Source organism: Glycine max, chromosome 7, assembly GCF_000004515.6.
Source record: "Glycine max cultivar Williams 82 chromosome 7, Glycine_max_v4.0, whole genome shotgun sequence".
Classification (NCBI taxonomy): Eukaryota; Viridiplantae; Streptophyta; class Magnoliopsida; order Fabales; family Fabaceae; genus Glycine; species Glycine max.
The window spans coordinates 15,495,754-15,511,149 of NC_038243.2; the positions used below are offsets into that span (position 1 = coordinate 15,495,754).

At 31.8% G+C, this 15,396-nt stretch overlaps 1 long non-coding RNA gene and 1 pseudogene across 1 annotated transcript; both read left to right on the top strand.

Moving 5' to 3' along the window:
• The first annotated feature begins 270 nt into the window (after positions 1-270).
• Positions 271-2,321, top strand: LOC121175116 (uncharacterized). The gene is made up of 4 exons (XR_005892202.1): positions 271-1,494; positions 1,628-1,674; positions 1,770-1,855; positions 2,218-2,321. It is a non-coding gene; the product is annotated as an uncharacterized lncRNA (long non-coding RNA).
• Positions 2,322-3,150: 829 nt separating this feature from the next.
• On the top strand, positions 3,151-13,439 carry LOC102667824 (chromatin-remodeling ATPase INO80-like; annotated as a pseudogene).
• The last annotated feature ends 1,957 nt before the right edge of the window (positions 13,440-15,396 follow it).

A 15,396-nucleotide genomic window follows, 5' to 3' on the forward strand; every position in this document is an offset into this window, starting at 1 on the left:
AATTTTCCCATCTCCAATTTTATTTTACTTAATTTAATTTCTTCTTCATTTCCGCAAATTCTCTGCTCCCGACACAAATTATTCACATGATCACTGAAAGCGCAAGACACTCATGGATGCACACTTATTTCTATTAACCTTTTAGCATTTCTCAACTTTAATTTGTAGAAGTAAAAAATAAAACAATTAGTTCCATTAATTTGACTAAGCTCCTTATTTGATTTCATTTCAATAATAATTTGGTTTTGTAGTTGAAAAGGTTACTGAAGTTCGATGGTACATTCTTGGCAAGGATCAACAACAGATTGGCCCTTACGCCTTCTCTGAGTTGCACGATGAGTTAAGTAATTTGAAACTGTTTATTTTTTTTAATGAAGTGGAGTGGAGCTAGGGCTAGGTATTGTATATTTTGATTTTTGTTGTTTGTTCCCCAATTAATTAAGTGAATTTCGAGGCCTGAGACTTTGAGCGCATTTGTTTTATGGTGAAGTTGAAACCTCTATTTGTCATATTTACATGGAAATTGATGTGGATAGAGCATTTCTTGAATGGATACTTCTTTGAAAATACGTTTGTGTGGTCTAAAGGAAGGAGTGAGTGGCAGCCCTTGTCCTCGGTTTCTGACCTGTGGGCTCAAATTAACTAGCAGGGACTTGATTTTTGAACCATTAGCATGACTTTTCTCCTCTTTCACTTAGGATTTTCTATTATTATTATTTGTATTTTTTGTTCTTGTTGTTTGCGGAGCTTATAGACTGACTTGTTATGTAAACTTCACACTCCAAATGTGCAGTCCTGAGAGTGAGTGTTTAGATGTCCCACATAACTGATGCACAACACAACGGGAAAGCAATTTATGGCCTGGTAACAGTCAAATAGTTCAGTTTTCCCAATAGTTTCTTGTATCTTTATGGATGAATATTAGTAATGATGGACGGTGGATGTAGACTACTGTAGAACTAAAAAAGCATGGTGGCTGTAATAATGAAGAATAATTTATATGCATACTAAACAAACTGCAAAGAAAACAAAAAAGTGAGAACCATTGAGTAGAGATCAGAGGGGTGGACAGAGATTCAGAGAACATAGAGGAAATGAGGGATTGCTAGTCTGTGGGATGCATATAACAGGAATAGAGAGAGACTCATAAAACAAGAACAAAGAGAGACTTAGAGGATATAGACAAATAGAGAGATTGGAAAAGGAAACAAATGAAAGTATTAGAGTAAAAGACTGAAACAAAGAAACAGGTTAAGGAACAGAGAGGTTACCTATGAATACAAAGATATTCATTCTCCAGAGATGGGTTATTAATCGAAGGTTGTCTCCTACGCCAGAGATGTTCAATCAAATAGGTTTCGTTCCAACTTCGAGTTTGTGTTTGCAGAAGACACGAGCATAACATGTTTGGATTTTCCATGTTTAAACACGTCCAGGGTCCCTGATATTGCACCTCCATCAATCTCCTCAAAGGAGTTGCCACCTTAGGACAAGGTCTTTTTTTATTCTTAGTATATTGTATCTGTGATATTATTTGTGTAATTTTTTATTTTCTTATTTGTTGTTGGTCTTTACTGTGGTCACATTTGTAATCTAATGCTTTTGTCATATTTCTAATTTTTTAAAGCTAGGACAAAAAGTATTAGGTGGAACTCTAAAGATGAACTAAAGAAGGTTTGTTAATTATTATTTCTTTCTTTTGAATGTGCAGAAAGAAAAAATTTCCATACACTCTCTTCATTTTTTTTTCTCAATGTTTATATTGATAGGCAACTCAGGTTATACTTGCCACTGATGGGGATACACCAGGTCAAGCCTTGGCTGAGAAGCTTGCACACCACATTGGAAAAGAAAAGTTAGAATGTTTTTGTCTTGATTTTATTACTTATATAAATTCTCATAATCATTGATCTATTTGAGAAAATCTCATGCAATTATGCTTTCAATTAGTAGATGATGCCAACAATTATTTGATAGTAGTTTCATTTTACTTTATTTGTGTTGTGTATTCATTGTATTTGGGTGAGTAATTTTGAAGCAAGAAATTGGCCAAAATATTGTATAGGTAAACTACTTTTTAGTTGCTTTTGCATGTTTTGTTCAAAAGAATTGCTTGTTAAGAAAAAAGGACATTCCTGTAAATCTTTTATGTGATATTGATATTGTTATTGTTTCAAAAAGATTATGAATGAGTGAAAAATCATATTATGAATGAAGGGGGACTTGTGCGTGCAAGGGGATCATTGCAAGTGAAGGGGAAAATGTCACCATGAGAGGCTAAACCCCCTCTGTGGGAGCCTAGCAATCAACGTCCTTGTAATGTAACTTCTTTTACTATCTATTAAATGTAATTTCTATTTCTATTGTCTCTTTTCTATTCTTCGTCTTTATTGTATGGTCTGGTCATCCATGCATTCATTTTAGGGGTTATACATTGAGAAATGGTAATTTCTAAAGAACTAGGAAATGACATCTAAACAATTCATTGCTAGGGATAGAGTGACTTTGCTTTGCCTTTGCATACATCTCCATGCTTCATGCAATTTAGTATTCTATCTTTGCAAATGGATTTGGGAGAGAGAATAGATAAATTAGGCTCTTCATCGTGAGGGATCATGATTGAGTGTCTTAGTAGATATGAGTGAAAATTGAGAAAACATTAAAGAGAAAAAAATATTAATATTGCATCAAGGGTAGTTAGGCATGCTAGGCCCCAACATATTTAAATTCTAAAGCTATCTTTTGCATTTAATCTTGTTTATTTTATTCTTTTTCCCTTTTAATATCAAATTCTTTCTTTATTCTATCCATTGTATTTTTTTATCTCTTGCTTACAAATTGGGTATTCATCAACGTAAGTACAAACAAAGTCCTTGTGGACTCGACACTCGGACTTCTATTTTAATTTTACTACTTGTGATAAATTGGTACACTTGCCAACGAGTTAACAAGTTTTGCATGTGATTATTGTTTGATTTTGTATCCCAAATATGATTTTTTGTTCATTCATAATCTTTTTGACAATGGTTACTCTTAACTTGCTACATGTTTCCATACATGGCTTGTTATTGTTAATGTTTATATTAGTAGACTAGATTGGAAAGTTGGAAACTTAGGAATGCAAACTCTAGGTTATAATTATACATATTAATGGCCGGTGTATGCTATTTATGTTGGTCTAGTGTGCTTTATATTATGTTTGTATGTAATTCTACTTCTTTGATAACTGTAGCAACCTTATAACTTATTCACAGGTTCTCATGTATTTGGGCCTTGATGCACTCAAGGAAGTGATTGAGAATACAAAATTATATCCAATACATGGATTGTTTAACTTCAAATATTACTTTGATGAGATTGATGCATATGACCACCGAACCTTAGGATATGATGTTGGCATCACAACTAGGTGGAATAATCCGAATGACTTGTACAACGTAAGGACAATTTATTACATGGCTATATTTTCTTAATATCATGAACTAAATAAGCTTCCTGAAGATTTTGAAATATAGAATGATAGATAATTGATAACCGCTAATTATGAGTATATTTTGGAGTTAAATTATATAGGAATTTATAATTTTTCTTTCCTATTTTCTCCCTTTTTGAGCAAATAATTGTTAAATTAGCATCATTTAAGTTTTTGTGAAGAGAATATTAAGAGTGATGAATTTATGATGATTAGTGAGTAAAATAAAGCCTAAAAAAGCATGATAATTAAGGAAAACAAACTAATTAAAGAAAGCAGAGCTAATTAACAAAAGCAGACTAATTAAGGAAAGTAAGACTAATTAAGAAAATAGGCTAATTCAGGAAAGTAAAGACGGACTTAGCGTGAGAAACCCGCTTAGCTAAGCTAATCTGCGCCTATAACAGAAGAAGAGAGAAGAAGAAAAACACACACATAACTTCCAAGAGAATACAAGTCCTTATAGAAGGCAAATGTTAGAAGAAGGATAAGTAATCATTAGGAGTCATTGCTTCCTTCCATCCCCTTTTCTTATCGTATTCCCCTTCACTAAATATTTCTCTCTTTCAATTGTAAAGTCTCCTATGACTATGAGAGACTAAACCCTTTTTGTTGGGAATTTGGCAGTCAATTACTCTTGATGTAATTTATCTTCCTATCTATTTATGAATATTACATTTGCATTATCTTTTATTGTGCTTAATATTATTGTTTGTGGCTTGATCATCCATTTGCATGATAAGTTTTAGGGATAGCGTTGGGAGACTGTTATTTTCTAATAGGACTGGAAAATGGTATCTAAATAAAGTCATCACTAGAGATATGTTGATATTTTTTTAGTCTGTTATACATCTCTATTCTTAATGCACTTTACTATTTTAGCTCTGCAAAGGGATTTGAGAGATAAAATAGACTCTTTCATGCGGGGGACCAAAGTTAGAGCATACTAATAAATGTAGGTGTAAATTAAAATAATTATAAATAGAGAAAAATCATTAACGTTACATCAAAGAGTAGCTCTGGTAGGCTAAGTTCTCAACATTCTCATCTTTTAAATTTACTTCTATAATATTATTGGGTTCGCTAATTTTTCTGTCTTTACTTAATCAATTTAGTTTTTTTTTTTAAATTTATTCTATTATTTGATTTAATTTTTTGTCAATTTAAATTACTGTTTTTCTCATAATCTTTTTAAATTAATTTTCTTTAACTTTTTTTACTAACAAAATATTCATCTACCTAAGTACAAACAAAGTTCCTATGGATACAATACTCGTACTTCCATTTTAACTTTACTACTTAGGACGAATTGATCCACTTGTCAATCCATCAACAATAATAATATACTATTGTTCAAGCATTAATTTCTTATGCAATCAATCAAGATATGGTATTATGCCTACTTGCCATTCTACTTTTCGACCTTGAACATTTTCCTCATCTTGCTAAGGGTGACCACCAATTAATTTTATCTACTTTAGTATTAGTTGCATAATGTTGTGTGCACAACATTCATCATATACTTTCCATAATGCCAAATTGTGTTATAAATTTATATATTTAATTATAACTTCATCAGTATCCTAAAATTTCAAATATTTGGTCTTACCATTGATAATTTATTATTTTAATTTTTTTTTAAAAAAGTACATTCTAAGACGATTTTTGGAATTCAGCCCTTTCTACATTTTCTTATAAAAAAGACCGTCTTAGAATTGTCAATTTATTTTGAATTTTTTTAAAAAAACATTTTAAGATGGTTCATTGAAAAATTATCTTAGATTGTAGACATTTTAAGACTGTTTTTAGATAAACCGTCTTAGAATTCTTTATTTTTTTAAAACAATACATTTTAAAACGATTATTTGTCTAAAAACAATTTTAGAAATGATAGTTTTTCTAAGACAATTTTTTAAAAACCGTCGTGGAAAGTTAAAATCTTCCATGACGTTGGCTTCAAAACTGTTTTTGAATGTGCCAAAGAACCTTCGTCGAAAGCTCTTTTTCCAATAGTGTATTGTAATAATAATAAGAATAAGATGAGTTAAATGCATCTTTGGTCCTTGCAATTTAATATTTTTATTTTTGTTTTTGCAAATCTTTTTTCTGTTTTAGTCCTTATAAGTAGTGTTTTCAATAACGGTTTTTTAATGTTCACACTACTAGAAAAAAATGATTTTTGACGACAATGATTTTATGTCGGTTGATTAAAAATCGTCTTAGAAAGAAAGACAATGACATTTTCGTAAATAAAGACAACTATTCTACGACGGTTTTGCAAAAACTGTCTTAAAAAAATACCAATCTAAGACAATTTTGCGAAGACTGTCTTAAAAGAATTTTGATTGTTTTTAATAGACCCTTTAGTCTTTCGTGCCTCTCTGCATTCTCACTTCTCTAATGTCCTAATTTATTAGGTCAACGCTTCACACCCGTGGTTATGGCTTTGCCCTTTTTTGGGTTCCTCTCATTTCTAAAATCGAAACCGAAACCATTTGTGGTGAACCAGTGGATCTCAAAGGTCAAAGATGGCTAACATCTTCTCGAAGATGAGCTTTAACTTTTCTGCAAATATGTACTCTTCTGTCTTCGATTCCGTGTTGTTGCTCCAAAACCCTTTCTTGCCCAACCTTTGCTTTGTTTATTTTACCCCTTTTTTGTTTATTAAATAGGAACCTGATTATGCATTTTGTTCTCATCGCCTTTTTGATCCAAGCCTTTGTTCTTCTCACGGTTTTGTCCCCTTTTCTTTGGATCTTTTTGGGGAAACTGATGCAATCCTACCCCTCAAGGGCATTGGATAGAAAACTCCAAGAAGATTGGGCCAGAGATGCAAGAGAAGACCCTAGGATTTTTATGAGCCTTAGGGTAGATTTCGGGTCCATGAGCTAAGTATGAGTCCACTTATCTTTGTACATATTAGATTAAGGTTTCATTATTTTTGGACCTTGTATTTAGGGCTCCATAATGTAGGTAAGATACCCTAAAATGTAGGATTTTTCAGCCCTTATATTTTACGGCACCTACACTAGTTTTTTGTATTAGGGGTAGTTTTGTAATTTCATATGCATTAAGTGAATATTGATGTGTGTGTTGGGAAATAAATTTAATTAAATTTGGAGAAGCCTAATCCAATTAAATTTTAGAGGGGGAGGTGAACATTTGCTTGCTACACCCCATTGTCACATCATATAGTCACACTTTGTCCATGTCTTTCATGTTTTACATGCCTCATGACACCTAAGCACACTTAGTGGAGAATCTTGGACTTGATCTTGGATTAGTGGGCTGAACCATAACTAAAATTCACTAATGATAATTAGTGAAATTTTGGCTCCACAAATTCAATTTCAAATTCAAGTGAAATTTGAATAGAAATTCAAATTTTCCTCCAATTTTGTGTGACACTTAGGCTATAAATAAAGGTCATGTGTGCGCATTTTTTCAACTTTGATCATTTGAGAATTACACTTCAAAGTTCAGACCTCTTTTGAGACACAAAATTTTGTGCTCCTTCTCTCCCTCTCTCTCCACTCATATTCTCATACCTTCAAGCTCTTATTCATGGCTTCCTATGGTGGTGGGCTTCTTCTTGACTCATCTTCTCCTTGAAGTGGTGTCTCCAATCATCTTTTTTCGTTCTTCATTCCACTGTCATTAAACTTCAAGAAGCAAAGGAATCCACTGATGAAGAAGATCCAAGGCCTACAAGCTCCACATGGAGCTACATCAGAAACAAAATTCTTAATGCTCTCTTTGCTTCTTAACTTCGTATTATGTCTTGAGATTTTTTTTCTTAGTTTGAAGATTTTGTTTATTTTTCGTTGTTTCTGATTACATTGTTTTGTAGCCTTTGATGAAATTTCAACTTCCAAAACAAGATGATGGTTTTGATTATTATAGGAATAGTAGTCAGGATGAGAGCAGAGACAACCAAGGTAGACATTGTTTCTATATTTGAGGGTTTTTGTTTATATGAGAGACTTAGCTACTAGGATTCTCATGATTGTATGTAGATATTACTGTTTGGCTAATGAGTTGTTGTTGGTTTAAGAGCTTGGACTTAGTTTGTGTTCTGTATCTTTGTGATGCTTCCATGAGTAGGTGGGGGGATTACAAATCACAGTAATGGGAATGTGCATGAAAAGGAAGTGAATTTGTTCAAGAAGAGAAGGTGGTCTCTAAATAGTGACAACAAGGAAAAGAGCAGTTTTTACGGGGCACACATGATGGAGGAGCAATATCGATCGATGCTGGGAGAGCATATTCAGAAATACAAGAGGAGGTTTATGGGTGCCTTAAGTAGTCCTGTCCAAAATCAGGTTATTGCTCCACTTGTGAAAAGCAACATAGTGGAGGAGGATTACATGTGGCAGAGAGTACATCAGAATGGATGAATGATTCCAGTTCTCAAAAACGTGGAAACTACCATGATGCAGATTTCTCGTCGCAATATGGCACTGATAGGTTTGCCTTTTCTACTCTATTTCCTTTTATGGTGTTTGAGTTTTTTAATCATGAATCATGGTTTAAGGTGGCTTCTAATTCAACTCATAAATTCAGTTTGAAAATGCCTGATGTTGATTTGAATTCCTCCATTTCGGAGGGGGTAGGGGGAATTATAAGGCGATCTATTTTGTCTAAGGGAGGAGTATTACAGGTTTATTATGTGAAGGTTTTGGAGAAAGGTGACACCTATGAGGTATCTATCATATAAAATGAATTGATGTTTTCCCTTTTACATTCTCCCTTATTTTTTATCATTAGCTTTGTGTCTTTGGATTGCTTCAGATCATTGAAAAAAGCCTACCTAAGAAGCAAAAGGTGAAGAAAGACCCTGCTTTGATCGAGAAGGAGGAAATGGAAAGATGTGGAAAAATTTGGGCAAATATTATAAGAAGAGAAATACCAAAGCATCATAGGAACTTCACTATTTTTCATTGAAAACAACTCATTAATGCCAAAAGGGTCTCATAGACTTGTCAAAGAGAGGCATTGCCCTAAATACATTTTCTATTTGTTATATTTTGTATTGATTTGTGGTGTATCAAGAATCGAGTTGTCTAGTCTAAAGATTTTGATGGTAGGTTTTGTATTCAACTTTTTGTCTACAGTAATTTATTACTTATATGGACCTATTTTTCTTTCATGTCAGAATAAGAGTTAGTAGATCCCTTAAATGGACAAGGACTGCTGGTATACGCACCCGAAAACTAGCTAGAGACATGTTACTGTTCTGGAAATGAATAAACAAGGATATGATATTTCTTAATTCCTTCCTGAAATTATTGATTTGATGGTGCTGGATATTGAACTCTGGAAGATAGTGTATTTCAAGAAGTCATCTTTTTTATGTAATTATGGTGACCTTTAGTGTTACATGATTGTTGCATACCTTCTAGTGTATGTCATTATGTCTGTGTGTATTTCGTTGATGCTTGTTTATCTTATGGATAACAGTTTTTGAAATCTCTTTTCATTGAGATTATTGAAATGATGTCACAGTTTTTTAAAAGTAGTGGTAATGATTGATCCAGGTGGTATTGTTCACCATTTTCAAACCATGGTATTTAATTTCGGGTCTAAGCTGCTCAATTTAGGTGTTTTTTGTCTTTTTGAGATAGAGAAAAAATTGATATTCTTTTAATAGATATCACACCTACATCTTGACTCTAAACATAAAATGGGTGGTCAATTTGGTAGACATGCAGATACAACAATGTGTACTTGGATTTATCTTTCAAACTAGAATATTGTCATGCTAGTGTACATTTTCATTTGTATGTTAGACTTGAATATGCTGTAATTTTTTTAATTTCATTCCTTACACAAATAGAAGTTGTTGAAGCTTTGAGGCATGAACATGAGCTTCGAGAAGCAAAAAGGCAATAACAAAGGCTTAATTTTCTTATACAATTGATTAAGTTGTACAACCACTTTATGTAGAACAAGTCAAACTTACTATCTTCAGAAACTTTACCCAAGGAAGATGAAGGTGCAGATGATCAAGATGCATTGGTTGACTCTTTAGATGCGATGCCTGACGAGGAGGAAGATCCTGAATAGGCTGAATTGAAGAATGAAGCTTTGAAGGTTGCACAAGAAGCAGTTTCTAAGCAGAGAATGTTGACAAGTGCTTTTGACACTGAATGCTTGAGTCTGCGCCAAGCTGGTGAAATTGATCCACTTCCACCAAATGTTGTTGGAGCAAGTAATATTGATTTGCAAACCCCGTGAGTTTCTTTTATCTCTTTATTTGTTGTTGTGTAAATTTATTTCTATACTTCATGGACATATGTAATTGTACATATGCAAAAAAATAAAAATTAATGTTCATCTGGATAATATTGGGAAATGAGTTAAGCAATATTGTATTCATTTGAATTAAGCCTTTTGTGTCGATGTGTTGCAGCTCCACCATGCTAGTGGCATCCACTGTTCAGACACCTGAATTATTTAAAGGGGTTCTTAAAGAATATAAGCCAAAAGGTCTTCAGTGGCTCGTTAATTGTTATGAGTAGATTGTTAAGCAATCCTTAATAAAGTCTCAATGATTTATTTCATTTGGTTGTTAATTTGAAGGCTTTTGGTATCTTTCAAGGTTTAAATGTTATTCTAGCAGATAAGATGGGACTTGGAAAGACCATTCAGGCCATGGCTTTTTTGGCCCATTTAGCTGAGGTAGCTATTCAACCACATGTTTTGGTACATTACTGTGACTTTTTTTTAACATATTTGTCCCTTTTAGGAAAAAAAATATATGGGGACCTTTTTTGGTTGTTGCACCTACTTCTGTATTAAATAATTGGAATGAGGAACTTGAGCGCTTCTGCCCTGAACTGAAAAGACTTCCATATCAGGGTGGGCTTTTAGAGCGGACATTACTTAGGAAAAGTATTAACCTAAAGGATCTTTACCGTAGGTAATTTTAATTTTTGTTGTATTTTTTTAGGGTAAATAGTCACTTTTGTTCTTGAATGTGTAAGTCACTGATTAATGCGTCCTTAAAAGATGAAAATACAAAATTTAGTCACCGAAAGTATAACAAGTGTGACAAATATATCCAACCGTTAACTTCCGTCTGTCACCGTTAATAAAAATAGCATATGTGACATAGATGAACAAATTTTTTACTAAAATGATTATAAACGTAACCATCTCTAATTGTCAGCATATATGCATATTTGTCATATAATATTTTTTTTAACTTTTTGTCCTCCCATTCCGTTGACAAATGCGTCTTTCAAATATGAAAATACAAAATTTAGTTCCCAAAAGTATAAAAAATGCGACAAATATATCCGGACATTAATAGTAAATTGTGACTAATTATTATAATTTGAAAAATTTTATAATGATTGCGACAAAATTTTGGGAGAGCTATATCACACTGATAAGTATCTGTTTCTGTTATATAATTTTTAAGCTATCAATACAATTTTTTTTACTGTAAAACAATAAGAAAATAATTATTTTTGTTTAATCAAGCACTATTTATTTAATTGTTTTTTTCTATAAATTTTTCATAATAAAATATAAATGTCTATTAGTATATGCAATGACATCAAATTATAAATTATAATAAAAGTTTGTTGATTTTTAAATTAATTTTTTTAAATCATACACAATTATTTTTTATTGATTGATTATTTAAAAAATCATAACATTAAAAAAATCATTCCGAAGGAGGTGAGTATTTTTTTTATAAATTAAAAGTGTCATTGCAATTGTAATTTTTTCTAAAAGTTATTCATGGATCTAATTTAACCATAATGTTTTACAATAAACATTTTTTTTATTTGAACCTTTCATCAAGTTTGAAAGTATGAAAAAATTATTTACGAATTTATAAAATGAGTATTCTTTTTCTTTTAGACTCAATTTAATTTATGGATTTTTATCATTAATTTAAAGTTAATAAAGCAAATACAAAAGCAATTATTTATTATATTTTTTCTTATTTTTTTTTTACTTTCACCTCTTTAACCTTAATTCTATGATCTGAATTTCAGTTAACAACCAAATCAAAATTTTAAATGTACACTAACTTTTGTTTGTTATTTGACATGAGTTAAGTTAAAAAAAATATTAAATTACTAATTTGATCCTTTTGTCACAATCATTATAAATTTTTCCAAATTATAATAATTAGTCACAATCTATTATTAATGTATGGATATATTTGTCACACTTTTTACACTTTCGGAGACTAAATTTTTTATTTTCATCTTTCAGGGATGCATGTGGTAATAAAGTGAAAAAACGAAAAGTCAAAAAAATATTATAGGACAAATATGTCCACATGCTGACAATTAGAGATGACTACGTTGACCATCATTTCATTAACAAATTCGTCTCTCTGTGACACGTATGCTATTTTGTTAACGGTGATAGACAAAAGTTAACTGCCGAATATATTTATTGTACTTTTTATACTTTCGGAGACTAAATTTTGTATTTTCATCTTTTAGGAACACATTTGTCAACAAATTATAAATTCAAGAACAAAAGTGATTATTTACCTTTTTTTTAACTTTGAAAGAGGCAAGGGACAGTAATGACTTTCTACATAGGTTATTATTTGAGAAAAATGGACTTTTTTTTAATCAAATGACACTAACCCTGGATATTTCGATACATATAAATTTGGTTTGTGGAATGCAGTCTCCCTTGATACCTTTATGTTTATTGATGTGTTTTAGAAAAAATTGTCAAAATAAGGATTTCCTTCTAAAATTGATTTATGAAGTAAACGAAAGATGATAATTTACTGGTGCGACTTTTTATTTTCACTAAGAATATTGATTGAACCTATGAGTAATGATGGTCAGATGGTGGATTTAGTAAGGCAAAGTTGAGAATAGGGTGGAAAAAATGTTGGAGTATTTTACTTCATTTTTGTTGTTACTTGCCGAGTAAGGGGTAAGGTAGATTTCTAAGAAAGGAAATAAATTGCCTTGAGCTGGTGTAATTCAAAAAGGAAGAAAAATTATGCTCAAATAAGGTTATTTTTCTCAATATAAGAACCTTATGTATTCTGGAATTTGCTGCTCATTTTTTTTTAATTAACTGTGCTGGGAATGTCAGCGATATTTTTAGTCTAGAATGTGCACATATGACATAGGATACAAATACAATACGACACAACCATAACAATATATGACATTTTAAAAAGTATAGGACTCGACTTGACTGTAATACAAGATATAAAATTAGTATAATATTAACATATAGCACAAATCTAGAATCAAAAGAGCAAATCAATGAATGTTTTAAAAGTAAGCACAAGTCCTTGTAGATATAATTTTAAAATTTCTTAAGTTTATTTAATTATTATTGTGATATTCCTATCTGATAAAATTTTAAAAGCAAAGCAAAAAAAATATTATAAAATGCAGCTAGGAGTATTTCAAAGTAGTTATGGGACAAAAATGAAATCCAAAGTAAAGGACAAAAAGTATAGTTTTGCCAATTTTTAATTGTATTTAAATTTGAAAACTAAACAAAAATTGGTGTAAAAACTTTTGAAGTTCCTTAAAATTAGGAGCATTTTGTAATTGGTGCAATTTTGTTTTTGAAATGAAATGATGGTTTTCTCACTTTTAAGTTATTGTGAAACAAAACATTTGGTTTTTTAAGAAAGTAAAAAAAGGATGTCAATGGTGGAATCCCCTTTCTTGGTGTTGAAGGATTTGGTCAATATGAATACACTACTCATATGCTGATTTTGGCCCTCACGTCCCAAAATAAGCTCCATTGTAATTTATCATTTTAGTCTTTAATTTTCATTCCTCTTATTTCTATTGTAACTATACCTTGTGTATTTACCAGGGAAGCTAAATTTCACATTCTCATCACAAGCTACCAGCTATTAGTATATGATAAGAAGTATTTTCGTCGCGTGAAATGGCAATATATGGTTTTAGATAAAGCCTAGGCTATCAAATGTGCAACCAGGTTTGCTTAAATCTTGTTTCTGCGGTGCATAAGTGTTACACATCATAATCAGAGGGTACCGTTAGCAAGGGGGACACAGGAGGTAGATAGCAGCATGTGGGTGTCATTAGGAAGGCCCAAAAGGAGAGTAACCCTTCCCTCTCACCTAGAGGACTACGTCCGTTAACGGTTAGCCATGCAGATCGCGTAGACTCAAGTTGTAGTAGTTAGGGTACATAATAAGCTGCGATTATTAGAAGGTTCTCTCGGGATCGAACAAGCTTAGCAACCGTTGGTGGGTACTCTCAAAATCAATCCCAAGGGATTGAGCTGGATGTACAAAGGGATGAAGGGTGTGCGACAATGAAGGTGTGTGGAGATGGGTATGGCAGCCATGGAAGGCGGCCATGGGCTCTCAACGAGAGCACCAATGCTATGCTTGGTATTCGAGGCCCAAGAATCCTCCCACAGAAAGAAGAAAAGAAATATCGGAATGTGTTATTCATGCTTATTAACAGAAGATACAAACATTTATATGGATGCCTCCGCGATTCTAACAACCTAACAACCTCTAACGGCCTAATGGCCACGCTTACTGCAACTAGGTTCGAGAACCTTCTAACAATCACAACTTATTATGTACCCTAACTACTACAACTTGCGTCTACGCGATCTGCATGGCTAATCGTTAACGGACGTAGTCCTTTAGGTGAGAGGGAAGGGTTACTCTCCTTTTAGGCCTTCCTAGTGACACCCCCGTGCTGCCATCTACCTCCTGTGTCCCCCCTGCTAACGGTACCCCCTGATTATGATGCGTAACAATAAGTGAGTGACATCTATTATTAATTGATAATTGTTCCAGCCCTTGTTTTTTTTTAAAAAAAATCAGATTAATTATTTTATATTGTGCGTTTCTTTAGGATTGTGTTTTCTACAATTTTGTATGTATTTTGTTAATTGTGTGGTCAATCAAGAATTTATATTACTATTAACACATTTTTATGATTTCCCTTTTTAAATTTTTTTATTTGGTAGTATAAGATTGGTTCATTTTGAAATAAGGATTGTTGTGATTCAATTGTGTGAAGTTATTTTTTCTTCCCACCAAGGGTGTGCCTGTAATACATATTATTCATCAACTATGATAGGAATGCAACCATCCAGAGTTGTTCGAAAGGAGTGAGGGAAGCACATACCTTTACTTTGGTTTAAGTGGCATATTATATTCAATTTCATAGTGTCAAAACATGAATATTACGTACGCTGATGGACATGAGTCACCCCACGTAGTTATTTAGCACAATAGTAATTAGAGGGGAACATCTATTTTTTTCTATTTAAAGTTGATATTATTATTATTAGTTCTATTATTATTATTATTATTATTATTATTATTATTATTATTATTTAAGGATATATGAAATTGAAATAACATGTGACTAGGAATAGAAATTTGAGATTAATGGTAAGAAATATATATGAATTTCATTTATTTTTTATATAAAATATATTTTAAGATGGTTCTTTGAAAAATCGTTTTAAAATGTTTACCTTCTAAGATGATTGTTTGGGAAAACTGTTTTAGAAGTCTCAGAATATTTTAATTATTTAAAAAAACATTCTAAGCCGATTTTTTAAGAACCGTCGTGAAAAGTCAACTTTTTACGACGTTATCTTTGAAGACGGTTTAAAATTTCTTTGAATGCGCAAAATAACCATCGTCGAAAGTATGTTTCCCCGTAAGGTCAAAACCTTTTTTTTTACTATATAAAACACTTTAGATATGAAAGCAAAACAATTACATTTTGTAAGAATAAAATGAAAAATATATATTTGCTAGAACAAAAATGAAAAAAACACTAAATTATAAAGACAAAAAATATATTTTAACATATAATAATAATAATATATTATAAAAGTAAAATACAAGTACCTAGTCAAGTGGTACCAATATAATAGCAAGATAAATGATTCCTAGCATAGTAGCA